The 14,640-nt window shown below is 37.5% G+C and overlaps 1 protein-coding gene across 1 annotated transcript in view; it reads right to left on the reverse strand.

Moving 5' to 3' along the window:
- Window positions 1-3,201: 3,201 nt before the first annotated feature.
- Window positions 3,202-14,640, reverse strand: part of Themis (thymocyte selection associated) — a 194,951-nt gene continuing 183,512 nt past the window's right edge. Inside the window, exon 6 of the mRNA XM_006991444.4 lies at window positions 3,202-5,317. The gene's annotated coding sequence lies outside the window, so the exon portion shown is untranslated. The remainder of the gene's footprint in view (window positions 5,318-14,640) is intronic.

Raw genomic sequence — 14,640 nt, forward strand, 5'->3', positions numbered from 1 at the left:
ATTTGCACTAACACACACATGTATTAGTTCAAATAACTGTAACCATAAGTTTTTTCAGGTCTCACCTGGCCCAGTGGTCCCATGTTCCTCCAGTCCTACCTGGCCCCATGTCCCTCAGCCACTTATAAAATAATCATTTAGAGGCTTAATATGAATTATCAGCTGTATGGCCTATGGCAGGCCTCTTGCTAGCTAACTATTATAGTTTAACTCAACCTATAACTATTAATTTATGTATCACCACATGTTCTGTGGTTTTACCTGCATTCCATTACATGTTGCTCCCAGGATGGCAGTCTGGAGCTTCTCTCACTCCGCCTTTCTCTTTCCTGTCTCTCTCCTTGGATCTCCTGCCTGCCTCTAAGCTGCCTTGCCATAGACCACAGCAGCTTATTTATTAACCAATGGGAAGAGCATATATTTATAGCATATAGAAAGATTTCCCCCAGCAAATAACATGTGAAATATTAATTCAATTTGGGGAAAATATGTAAGATCACACTTGGGCACTGATCTCATTTCTTAATTTTCATCATTTTCTTTAGTAAAAATATATTGAGAACCAAATACTCTTCTAAGTATCTAGTTAGTGGTTCACAAACAAAGCAGAAATTCCCGTCCTCTTGAAGTTTAACATTTGTGTTGCAAGGAGATGTAAAATAAACTGGATGTATAAAATAGGTAACAGGTAGACCCAATTATGGAAAAACTAAAATAAGGAAGAAAATGGGAGGGGCCAGGATGAGTTGAGGGTAAAATCTCAAACAAGTGATAAGGGAAGGCTGCAGAGAGAATGTAATAGGTGGATAGAAATGTAAGGGAATGAGGTAGTGACCTTCATGGAGAGCTGAGTAGAGGACTTTCAAAACAGGGAGAAGAACAACCACAAAGGCTTTGTGGTGGTTTGAAAGAAAATGGCCCCCAAAGGGAGTGGCAATATTAGGAGGTATGGCCTTGTTGAAGTGGGTGTGGTCTTGTTGGAGGAACTCTGTCACTCACTGTGGAGGCGGATCTTGAGGTCTCCTATACGCTCAAGATACCACTCAGTGTGACAGACCACTTTCTGTTGCCTCTGCAAGATGTAGGACTCTCAGCTACCTCTCCAGCACCATGTCTGCGTGCACACTGCCATTTACCACCATAATGATAATGGGCTGAACCTCTGAAACTATAAGCAAGCCACCACAATTAAATGTTTTCTTTATAAGAGTTGCCGTGATCATGGTGTCTCTTCACAGCAATAGAAACGGCTAACTAAGACAGGCCTCAAGCCAGGGCTGGCTTGGCATAGCTGATAGACCATGGGAAGACCAGAGGGATACTCACAGGCAGGTGAGAAAAGCGTCAAAGAAGCATAAGGGACTAGACCATGAGCGACAGTGTAAATAATTGTAGACATTTTGACTTTTATTGTGAGTGAAGTGGGAAGCCTGTGTGACACATGGTGTGTGATATGCCTGTTCCGAATACTGCAGTGGAACAGCTTGATCTGTATCAAGAACAAGAATGGGGAGGATATTGCAGGATTATCAAAATAGACCAAAGGAGTCGGTTGACATTTGAATAATGATAACAGAAGTGGAAGCAGAAAGTGGTAGAAATCCTACAAATATTTTGATGGTAAAATTTTTAAAAATATATTCAAGCTCCTGGATTCCAATTTTAGTATCCCAAATTATCAAGGTCCATTTGTAGTCTAGTTCCAGGTCTTTTCTTCCCACAAATCCATACATTCTCTCCAGTTTAGCAGCCACTTCACTACACTGTGATGTAACAACCCAAAAGACACATTAAATGTTGACTTTGAGCTTAAAACAGTTTTTATGTTAAAGTCCTGTTATGAGAATCTAGCCAGTCTGTTTCAAAGAAATTTCTTTTTTTCACTTTCATAGTTCCTTTTTGTCTTAGGTATTTTTCTATTACTATGATAAAAAAAACAAAACAAAAACAAGAGAACTTCCTTTAAAAAAAATCAGTGTAAGGAAGAATGGGTTTATTTGGGCACAGGTTCCAGGTGTAGTTCCTGAAGTCAGGGAAGTTATGGGGTGCAGCATTGGAGCAGTGAGGCTCTTGGTCCCACTGCACCTGCAGTCAGGAAGCAGCAGGAGCTGCATGCTGGTGCTTGGGTAGCTGCCTCCTTAATTGCATCCAAGCTCAGGTAATGTTGCTGCTTCCCTTTAAGGTGGTTCTTCTTTTTTTTTTTTTTGAAACAAACATTTAATTGGTTTTGTTTTGCTTTTGTTTTTAGATTTATTTATTATGTATACAGTGTTCTGCCTACATGTGTCCTTGCAGGCCAGAAGACAGCACCAGATTTCATTATGGGTGGTTGTGAGCCACCATGTGGTTGCTGGGAATTGAACTCAGGACCTCTGGAAGAGCAGTCAGTGCTCTTAGCCACTAAGCCATCTCTCCAGCCCAAGGTGGTCATTCTTTTTTTTTTTTTTTTTTTTTTTTTGGTTTTTCGAGACAGGGTTTCTCTGTGTAGCTTTGCGCCTTTTCCTGGAACTCACTTGGTAGTCCAGGCTGGCCTCGAACTCACAGAGATCCGCCTGCCTCTGCCTCCCGAGTGCTGGGATTAAAGGCGTGCGCCACCACCGCCCGGCCAAGGTGGTCGTTCTTATGTCCATCAACCTAATCAACACAATCCCTCGCAGGCTTGCTCAGAGGCTAACCTGGTCTAAATAACCCCTCACAGGTGTTATCAGTGGCTTGTCTCCCAGGTGACTCTAGACTACGTCAAGTTGACAAGTCAACACTAACCTTCACAGCTGCCATCTTTTCTGTCTAGTTTTATGTCAACTTGAGACAAGTCAGAGTCATTTGAAAGTAGGGAACCTCAATTAAGAGAAAATGCTCCTGTAGGATCCATTTGTAAGGCTTTTTCTTAATTTACTGATTGATAGGGGTGGAGGGTAGCCCATTATGAGTGGTGCCTCTCCTGGGCTGGTGGTCCTGGGTTCTCTAAGAAAGCAGGGTGAGCAAGCCATGGGGAGCAAGCCAGTAAGCAGCACCCCTCCATGACCTCTGTATCAGTTCCTACCCTGGCTGAGTTCCTACCCTCATTGCTTTTGATGATAAACTGTTATATGGAACTGTGAGTAAAATAAACCCTTTCCTCTTCAAGTTGCTTTTAGTCATGGTGTTTCATCAGAGCAATAGTAGTCCTAACTGAGACACCATCCCTCAAACTACCTCAATGATTCAATATTAGGGAAGGCAGCTTTTTAGCTAGTAGAATTAGTAACTAGTAGCCCTGACACCTATTTTTGCATCATGGCTATGCTGTGAAATTTGGTCATCATGACTGGGCCCAACATTGCAAACCCACAGTGGGTGGGAATGTAGGGGAAACTCTTTCTTCCCGGCTTCTTTAAAACAGGCAGCCTCCTCAGTGGGGAAAAACTGGTTTCAGTTCTAGTTAAAGAATATTTTTGCTTAATTGTTGGAGAAAGTAAGTTGTTTCACAGTTAGCCAGAGCCAGAAACACATACAGGTAAAAAATAGAAATTTTATTTCCAACTTTTCAAGGTCATGGACAGGTCATAATGTTTATTACATTTTTGATATCAGGACAACTAGAAGCAGAGTATGTAGAGGGACTTACATTAAGTTAGAAATGTTAGACATGATTTCTACTGGAAAGCCCTCGATGGTTCACAACCAAAGGAAGATAATTCATTTTCTTATTTTAGTCAAAGACATGGACTTACAAAAAAGTACAAATTCAATTGTGCTCATATACCAAACAAAATATTCAGTGCTCAATGTTACCTGAAAAATGACAAATTTTATTGGTCCCACATCACTCATAGCATAGCTTTCCCAGACTGTGTGGTTGGGTTGTGATTCTCTATGATCTTCAAATACTAAAATGCAGAGACATAAACTTTAAAATTTTCTGGCTCAAACAGGTATAAACTGGAAAAAAACAGATAAAAGTTAAACAATCTCCTAAAATTTTAGAAATTACAGACAACACACGATATTATAACATTATTATTATTATTATGAAATCATTAAGCAGTCTTCAAAGCATTGAAACCAGCATTTGTTATTACTTAAAGAGCAAAAAGAGGAGATAAGAAATCAAAATATAAACATTGTATGAAAGATCTCTAGCTGCGATTATTTATATAATGAAAATTACCTCATGATTTATTATCTTTAGAGACTCTTAAGTACTAAATCATCAAGTAAGTTCTCCCAACTTATAAATTAATTATGAGACCAGAATCAAGTTCTGCAAAAAGTCTGACCTATGAACAAAACCTAAGACTTCTCACTATTCTCTATGAAACCTAACTAGAAAAATTCTCAATCTCTTTGTGTTGTTAGAGACAAAGTAATATCATTCTTGTATGTTTAATACATAATAAGAAAACTTATAAAATGTGTTTGCCCTGAATTCTTACAGACATATAACTATAAGTACTATTCTATTATCTAGTTATTAAGAATCATTTTGGCTTCTGTCAACTATATTTATACTGCTCATTACAATTATATTGCCTTTTTCTTCCCATCAAATATTATGGTTAACTAAATGGTTTGCTACAATCTTAATAAGCATCCATTTAAAGCATGTCAAGAAAATAGTTCATAAAATACAAGGCAGATTATTAGAACCTGGGTGATACTTCAGTCAGGGACTCTTCCTTTTAGAAGTAAAAGGAGGAGGTCAGAAAAGGTTCTGTGATTCATGACGCTTTGGCTGCTGAGATCTGACAGTTATTTACAGTGTATTTATAAAACAAATTGAAAATGTGAGGTCAAACTCATTTCGCAGTTCCCAGGGAACCAGAGAAGAAACTTGGGCACTGTAAGTCACTCTCAGATGTAATTAATTTTCCTTTAATCTTAGCAGAAATGATGATAACACTACAAAAATGGGAAGAAAACTGCTAGAAAAAAAGGTGAAAATTCAGTGAGAGTTTAGACTTGTAAAATAGGATTTTACTTAATAATTGAAGTGTAAAATTATTTCCAATTGCTAATTACTGATAGCAAAAGTAAGAGACATAAAAATATTCACATTAAATAAATATGTCTTAAACAACAAGCATGTGTGGGTTTTAGGAAGCAGAAAATTTAAATTCCATATCATGGGTCTCCCTTTGAGCTTTATGTGTTAAAACTTTTAAGGTTGTTTTTGTCTTTGCAGTGGCCAGTCCAGGTTCTTCTAGAGTCCATTGGGGAATTGTTGTTTTTCAGCTAGCAGGCTAGATTTCCTTTTCCATTGCAACATTTATGTTCACTGTCCCAGTGGCTTCCATCACGTCTTGTTACTTTTGATGTTTTTCAGTTTTGAAGAGTTCTATAAGTGAAGAAAAAAGTAAGAGGAATCCATCAGGAGGCCGGCTGCTTGCAAATACTATTTATAGGATCCCTGCATACATATTTCTTGTGAGAAATAATGGGTGGGGGCAGGGCAAAGCAAGAAGAACCACAAAGTAAAATAAATAGAAAACATGTAAATTATTCAAGAACTAAGTAGATGTTTATTATACAGAATATGACATTGCAGATTTGTAATGTGCTTACAGTTGAAAAACATAGTTTTGCATACAATTTTGTTCAGCATCATAACACATCTATTTTAGGACAACATGAAGTGGGAAACTAAGGCCATAGTAAAGTTTTGGCCTGGCCAACTAGACACAGCTAGAAAGGGACTGAAGCTATCTGTGATCTAAACACTGGATTCTAGATCCAGTCTTCTTTGACTATGGTACTCACCCTACAGGATAGAACATAAGCAGAGTGTCATTCAAAGGGTAGAAGGGCACCTGCAGACCTTAAACCGAAACAAATACTACAGCTCTCAAGCAACAGCCAAACTACCTAATGCTCCAGTTCACATGTAAACAAGCCCAGGTTGGCACAACATCCTACCAAACTCCAAAGAAAAGCAGAGAGAAAGAGCTGTCTGTTTTCAAACAAGACATGTCATTCCTTCCCACTAATGCCCTGTTAAGTGTGAGAGATAGGACGACTAGCCAAAATAACTAAATAACTAAATAAATAAATAAATAAATAAATAAATAAGACAAACCAACAACCAACTAACCAACCAAACAAACAAACAAAAGCAGACAAAACCAAAAAACAGCAAGTAGAGAGTGCTACACTAAAATGGTCAAGAGTTACTCAAATCCCAAATTTCTGCGGCTTGCTTGTGCCCAGATTGTAGGTACCAGAGATCCTTAAATTAATTGCTAGATCTGGACAGAACCATAAGTAGGCTTTTGCTCCTGAGTGGTCATTATCCTGTGGTGTCTCCCTCCTCACTTCCTTTTTCTTCCTATTTCCTCCTTTTGTTCCTTCCCTTCTCTCTCTCTCTCATACCCGCCTCCTTTTTCTCCTCCACCCACTCCTTTCCTTCTTCCCATTCTTAGAATCCCTTTCTGTCATTTCCTAATTTCATGGGATTATTTCTTTATCTGTAAAGATAAGAGGGAGTGAGATATAATAATACAATTGTACAGGATTCTTACAAAAATTAAATGATCTACTATCAAGAGCCTAAAACTGTCTCATTGGTTGTTACCAATGTTTATAATGTGAGTGGAACAGAAAGACAAAACCTACAGTTTCCTGACTTCTAAGAAGTTTGCAGTTTGATTGGGAGAGAAGGAGGATTTCAAATTAGAAAGTTATACAATTTCTCTACACATCATGTTACTTCCCATAATAGTTCAAAAGTGTTTCCTTTGGTTAATATCTCCATTCAGTGTTGGCATGGACTGGTGGATGTGATAGTAAGTGTCCTGATGCAGAATGTGCCAAGGTCCCATATTCTCTTGGGTTTTATTCCCTCTTCCTCATCAACTGTAGTCACCACGAGCAGCCTTTAGATGCTTTGATCTTTCTCATATCATGAATAGCAACATACCACCCACTGTAGAATATGCATTACAGTTTTTAGCCTGTCTGCCCAGATTTCATGTCCACTCCCATCACTTACTACCTTTCAGACATTATCTACAAAAAGGGTTAGCAACAATATTTCTCCCCCCAGTGTTTCTTTTCATGGTAGTGGAGAAAAAATAAAATTAAATAATTATACTATAGAAAGGATGGAGACTGAAGAGTTAAGCCTGAGCTCTGAGAATACAACTATGGGCTGCATGTCTTGACAGAACTTTATATCCTATTTCCTTATCAGTGAATAATTTTTGATGATAATTACTGAGACATAGAGTTGAGAAATATCAAATGAAATAATGTGTCTCAAGAGCTTTGTAAAATATAAAATGCAATAGAAATATTACCTGCTATTACAGTCCTATCGTCACATAAAATGATTACAAGTCTGCAGTGGGAGAATTCAGTCTGTCATCTTGACAGGGATTTGTCTTACTCTCCCCTGTCAATAAACTGATTTAAGGTAGTACATCGTAAAGCAGAAAAGTGGGGGGTGAGGTTATTAGAATAATTATATTATCTCAAACTGAAATAATGACTGTAAGCCAGGTTCATTTCAAAGGGACTTTCTAGGTCACTTCAGACAGCCTGACCTCATTCATTCTTGCCTCGGCTCACCACTCTGGTGAGAACTCTAGTGGACAGAGATGAGTTCACATTGAACATAAGTCTGTTCCTATCACACTCTCACTTTCCAGAAATCTGAAAGTGTACAGGAACCACTTTGTTTTCTGAAAATTACTTAGGTTTTAGAATGCAAATTGATATGAAAACATTTACTTTGAGGCATTTCTCACCCATTCTTTTAGAAATAAAAATTCTTTTTAATGCATAGGGGATTGTTTTTACATTGAATTGAAGATCTGCTGAGCCAATTGTTTAGCTGATGAAATGAACTGAGGAATTTGGACTCATACAGAGGAAGTTCCTTGGAGGGTAAAACAAATCATTCATCATTTGAACAGACATTTTTCTTTCTAAAAGGCATAAACTAAGCAAATGACCTTCACTAGAAGGAATACACATCTCCAAAACTAACCTGCCATTCCAGCTAAAAAAATAAAGATATAGACAGAAAGTCAGACAAGCAACTCTTTGAACAAGAAGATTAAAATGAAGGAAAATCTCCATTTTTTCATATTTTACAGAAATTAGGCTCAAATATATCTAAAACTGATTCACATTCTTTTATAAAACTGAAATTTCCTAAAGCATTCATTTAAATCAAGACTATATACACCCCACTTTCCTTGAGAACCGAGAGACAACGTCCTAACACTAAGTCTGAAGCTGAGCAGCCAAATTGTCAGTGAGCATCTTTTAGGGAGGAGTCTCACCACGGCTTCAGTCTCTCTGAGTCTTCTATGGAATCCCTCCTAAACATTTTCAACTGGATTTTCATCCATATTTTCAATTACGTGCCAATTTTTTGCTCTCCTTTCTTTGGCCCATTTTGAAATTTAACTATGGGCTGAAAAACCAAGTACCAAATGACATGTGAACAGCTGCTGCATCTCTCTCATTTGTGGTGATTAATTCATCATCCATTATTTTTCAGAGATAAGGCTTATGTTTACGCTCTTGGAGGCTGTTTTTACCTAGAGGAAATGTTTGAGAGGTGCCACACATTGTTTATGAAATACAGAACAGCCATCTGTAGGTCAATTCTTTATTCAAGGAATATTTATCGAGTTCATCACACACCCAGTAGTTTCTTAGTGTCTAAAATTAGAACAAAGTGGAATTGTATGCAAAAATCCCTGTAATCATGGTACCCATCTGTGGTGCAGGTGGCTAATAATCAAAATTTAAAAGGAAAGCATATGCTATTTTATCTGAAAGAAAGAAGCAGTGACAGCTAAGAGATTATCATTTCAGGCAAGGTGGTCATAGAAGAGACCACCAAAATAGCTCAAGGCTGGTCTACAGGAGGTAACAGGGAGGGGCATGGTAATCTCTGGACAAAGAATATGACTGGAATTCCTCTTGAGTCTTTGAGAAACAGGAATTCAATGGAGCTTGAACACAGAGAGGCGTAAAATGGGACATCACTGTAGGATATTCTGGACAGGGTTTCTGGGATCGGCTTAGGGTTCAGTACCTTGCACTTGCCTATTGGATTGAGAATAAACATCATGGAAAGATGGTAGAAAAAGATGAGTTAGTTAGCCTATTCAAGAATCACGGTAGTCTATGTAGACCACCAATTGATATGCCTGCAATTACAGCCCTCAGTAGACACAGACTAGAGGATTATGAGTTCAAGGCCAGCCTGGACAATCTAGTAAGACACTATTTCAGAAGAAAAAAAGTCCTGAAACAATGATTGATAATGGCAGATATTTGGACTAACATGATAACAGCAGTTATCAAGAGAAGTAGTGATATTCTAGAGACTAAAGATAAGACCAATAGAATTTGCTGATACAGTAGGTATGATAAATGAATGAGAATAAGGAAAACACTTTTTTCAGATTTTCTTCTGTGTCTCTGTTTTAAATGTGGTTCCAAAACATCTCCTACACAACAATCACCAGAAAAATGTGTTTTAGTGGATTATTGATGTAACCAAGAACCAAGAATTCTTTTTCTACTGCACAGATAAGTTATGGAATATTAGTTGAAGATGTTTTACATTTGTTTATGCTGTGGAACACTTATTTAATGATGCAAATATGAGTTGCATTCTTTTACTTTACATTTGTTTAACTCTGTGAAGTTGTGTCACTTTGCTTGTATAAAACACCTGATTGGTCTAATAAAGAGCTGAATGGCCAATAGCTAGGTAGGAGAGGGACAGGCAGGGCTGGCAGGCAGAGAGAAACAACTAGGAGGAAAAATCTAGGAAGAGAAGACAGAGGAGCAAGAACAGGAGAAGGAGAAGTAAAGGGGTCACCAGGGACCAGTCACACAGCTACACAGCAAGCCACAGAGTAAGAAGTAAAAAATATAGAATAGATATAAGATAAAAGATAAAAGCACAAAGGCAAAAGGTAGATTGGATAATTTAAGTTGAAAAAAAGCTGGCTAGAAACAAGCCAAGCTAATGCCAGACATTCACAAGAAAGAATAAGTCTTTGTGTGATTATTTGGGAGCTTAGTGGTGGGGCCCCCAAAGAGTAAAGTGTTAAAAAAAATAACCAACAATATTTTGGTGTACCATTGTGAGGTTCAAACTTCCATAGGGCCTAAGAAAGCTAAATGAATAAAAGAAAGAAAGAAAGAAAGAAAGAAAGAAAGAAAGAAAGAAAGAAAGAAAGAAAGAAAGAAAGAAAGAAAGAAAGAAGGAAGGAAGGAAGGAAGGAAGGAAGGAAGGAAGGAAGGAAGGAAGGAAAGAAAGAAAGAAAGAAAGAAAGAAAGAAAGAAAGAAAGAAAGAAAGAAAGAAAGAAAACCAGACACAGCTCCATTAAAAGTTTCTGCTTTATTGCAAGCCCTTGAGCAGCCCATACATTAAGTGGAAAAAAAAGTCAAAAACACCTTCTGTGGCACAAACATCAGCATTCTAGAGCACTAGGGGGTTGACTGCAGTTCCTGGTCAAATGTACCTCCTCCAACGAGGCTGAAAGCTTTAGACTCAGCTTTCACAATCGCAGAAGGGGGCAGAGTCAGCTGATAGAGCTGTGTGGAGGACTCAGCTGTAGCTTAGCAGTTTAAAATTTGCTCACATGGTCAAAAAAGGCTAAAAGATATACAGTAAAAAAAGGTCCAGATGGATAAAAAACTCTAAATAGGTTCCAGTGTGTTTTATAATGTACATAGGCTTAAGAAAGAAAGAAAAATGTTATAGACAGTCATAGTAAGAAATAAATAGTTTAAAAATAATACAGCAAAGTCTTTAAAGAGAGAAGAAAAGTAATATTTAAAAAAGCCACATAATGGTGGAAAATACACAGGGAGTTCGAGTCCTCTATAGTATTGTGTTGATTTTGAATTTTTTTGATTGCTGCTAAAAGACCTGGAGTTAAAAGAGGGACTGATGAAATAAACCAACCTAGATATTTTAAGAATGCCTTAGCTTTAAAATTGAACTCTAAAAATGCATTGCTTTGGAGAAGAGGTTTTGCTTTTGTTCCTACAGGAGACAAGAGGCTGTGGATTCTTTCAGGGTTGATATGGATCAGGTTTGATTAGGGAAGATCTACTGAATCTTGACAAGTGAGCTATATAAACAATAGTTGTGGCTGGCTTTCCCAGGACCTGACTATTATCTCAATTTTCTTAGTGAGCCCTAAAGTTGCCTTTGCCCACAGACAACAGGAAGCAGTCTGGAGAACACGACACCCAAATTCCCAAGAGATGGAGTTGATGGTCTTTGGTTATTTGGTGGGTTATGGATATTTGTTGTCCTTTAGGGGAATATAGGAATGTAGAATAAAAAGACAACTATTAGTCTCAGATGTTTTGCATACAACATTGATACAAATATTGATACAAATGTAAAGTTATTTTTGTCACACAGTATACGTATTTTTACTCTTATTTGGGGTATTGTGTTTATGAAACACACTTAAAATGCAATGTATAATTAAGAAATGAGGTTAGTAGTTAATCTGTAATAGTCAAACTTATAGCCACATTAGGTATGTTTTCAAGGTTAAACAAGGTATGTTTTAGATAGATAGATGGTTTTCAAACACTTCAAAGACCTACAGAATATGGCATTTAAGATGTTTAATAACCTAACATGTTTCATGACAATGATGCACATCTGCTCCTGGCAGCACCAATTTCTCTCATTAAAGGATGACGGGCATTGAATAAACTACAAATGGAGTTTACTTTCATTGTAGCAAAGCCAGCCATTTGGGCAAGAAACTGCTCTTGCCTGGACTGCTCGACACTATGCTATACAGACTGCACAAGCAGGACACAAGAAAAAGACTGTTGAACTTTGCCAAGACAAGGCAGAACAGTTCTTTCATATTCTTGTACCACAGAAGAGTCTGCCTGATATTTTGCAGGACACAGAGGAATGTGACTTATGAACTTTGTCAGTACAAGGTGGGACAGTCCTTCAAATTTCCTGTTTCATAGAAGAGTCTGCCAGATACTCTAGGTTTATAGGCTGAATATGAATACCCCAATGTTGCAGAGGAACTTTGGGTGAATGTTCAGGCAGCCAGATGTCCCTATTGTTAGGTAGTATTACATCCTCCTGGATCTTTGATGGAGTTAAAGACTAAATAGTTGGAGTTAATTTTTCCTTAGCCATGATAGAAAGTAAACTATGTATAAAACTTTGGATTCACCAAGATAGGATAGATGATGGAGTATTTTCTATGAATTTGCTAAATATAAATGGATTGAATATTGTAAATGTAATTCTTAAGTGGTAACTGTTTTTGTTGTATATAGTTTTACTATATTAAAGTTAAAACCTTTCATTTTTATTTACACAAAAAGGGGGAAATGTTGTGGAATATTAATTGAAGATGTGTTATATTCATTTATGCTGTGGAATGTCTGTTTAATGATGCAAATATGTGTTGCATTCTCTTATATTGCACTGTATAACTCTGTGAAGCTGTGTTACTTTGCCTGTATAAAATACCCAATGGTCTAATAAAGAGCTGAACAGCCAATAGCTAGGCAGGAAAAGGATAGGTGGGGCATCCAGGCTGAGAGAATAAGTAGAAGGAGAAAAGGAGAAGAGGGAGGAGAAACAGGAGAATGAGAGGAGGACATCTAGGGCCAGCCACCCAGCCACACGGAGTAAGAAGTAAAGAAAGGTATAAAGAATAGAAAAGGCTGAAAGCACAGAGGCAGAAGGTAGATGGGATAAGTTAGGTAAAGAAAAGCTGGCTAAAAACAAGTCAGCCTAAGGCCAGGCATTCATATACCAAAGGATAAATCTTTGTGTGATTATTTGGGAGCTGGGTAGCAGGCTCCCATTGAGTGAAGACTAAAAAGAGTTTAAAAAAATCAACTACACGGATTAGGTAATCTTTTCTCTATAATGTCAGATAGTAAATATCTGTCACAGCTACTTAGCTTTGCCCATATAGCACCAAAGCTGCCATAGACCACATATAAAGGTACCAATGTGGCTATGATTTAATACAATTTTACTTATAGGCATTAAAATTTAAATTTAATTTTATTTTTCGCATGCCAGAAAATTCTATTTTGGCTTTCATTTTTAAGGTCTTAGACGTGAGAACAAACATTGGTTAATTCCTGAGCTAGACAGAAACAGGCATTAGGATAGATTTCACCCACAGGCCATAGTTTGCCAATTCTGCTTTCCAGAGTAGATGCCCTGCATCTATATTTCAATGTTCATTTAAGTGACTTCCTTGGTGCATAAGAATATTCATGTGATGTGGGCATTTATATGCAAATTTAGATCTTAGAGGCAAAGACATGACATTCTTTCAGGTAGAGTTCTACTCTGTTTGCAAAGCCTGCTCGCTTTCCACAATACTCCACTATTATGAGGACTATTTTGTTAGTAGTTCATGGTCTTGTGCAGACATGGGCTAAGGAGGAGGTAAAGTGAAAGTGAAAGAAAAACATTGCTTTGCCTAGAAAGCCGTTGTTTCTTCCCCATACAGTCCATGGTACTGCTCTGGTAATCGCCAGTCTGCTGATGAGAAATCCCCACTGGTGAGGGCAGACAAGTGAAACTCTACAAAGAGCAAGCCCTGCAGAAAATAAATTCATCTCTAGCGGGGAAGAGGGGCAAGGTGGGCAGTGCTCACTGCTAATAGCAAATGATATCTCAGAATTTGTCAAAGGATGAAATGACTCTGCTTTTCCTCCTGGCATACCCATAAACATTTAAATTGGAATCCAAACAATCACCAAGTGAAGAATCTTACAACACTCTACTCTGCCATGTTCATGCCTTCAAAGTAAAAGATCATTTCTCAGAACTATGAGGGGAATTTCGACAACATTGTGGTTTTGTTTGCATTCTGATGATAACTTTGCATTAAGATTAAGCATAAAGTGAAATGCTAATCTTTTATAATAGTTTATGTAGAATATGGTGTGAAGAGGTTGAAGGCTTAAAGCATAAAAAGGATAAGGTAACAAAGGTTAGTTATTCTGGTTTAATCAGTACATGTGTGCGTGTACTAAAATACCACATTGTACCTATGATGATGTATATAAGACTTTAAACAAGTAAAAATAGAATTATATTTAGCATATAACCCAGCAATAAGAGGAACTAGATGTTGTTTGCCAGTTTTAAATGATCTAATATTTTAAATGATAGATTTATTACTTTGGGGATTAAACACTCTTACTGAGCTTAGAACACTCTTAAGCAGCACTGAATCACAGAGCTGACCTTCTATTAAAATTGAAAAACAAAAATACATTTCATCAGAGGAGGAGTGGATGGAAGGGCAGAGGGGAGATGGGGGAGGGCTGTGAGGAGAGGAGGAAGGGGAAACTATGGTCAGGATGTAAAACAAATAACTAAATATAAAAAATATGTTTCATGATGGTAATATCTGAAGTAACACCTTCAGACATAGTATAACCAAGTGGTCAATCAAGGTTTTAAAATAGAACCCCTACTTTACCCGGCCCTTAAAATAATCCTTATGAGGAACTCATTTATGCCCTATTTCTCATCATACAAGAGAAACTTAGTTTAGGTTGCACATTTATGTCAAACTAAAGTCCATACAAACACTTCTTTAGATTCCTTCTTGTCCAGTCTTTATTCTCTTGGTTCCACCTTGGCTTTGGGGAAAACT

The sequence above is a fragment of the Peromyscus maniculatus genome, chromosome 16, assembly GCF_049852395.1.
Source record: "Peromyscus maniculatus bairdii isolate BWxNUB_F1_BW_parent chromosome 16, HU_Pman_BW_mat_3.1, whole genome shotgun sequence".
NCBI lineage: Eukaryota > Metazoa > Chordata > Mammalia > Rodentia > Cricetidae > Peromyscus > Peromyscus maniculatus.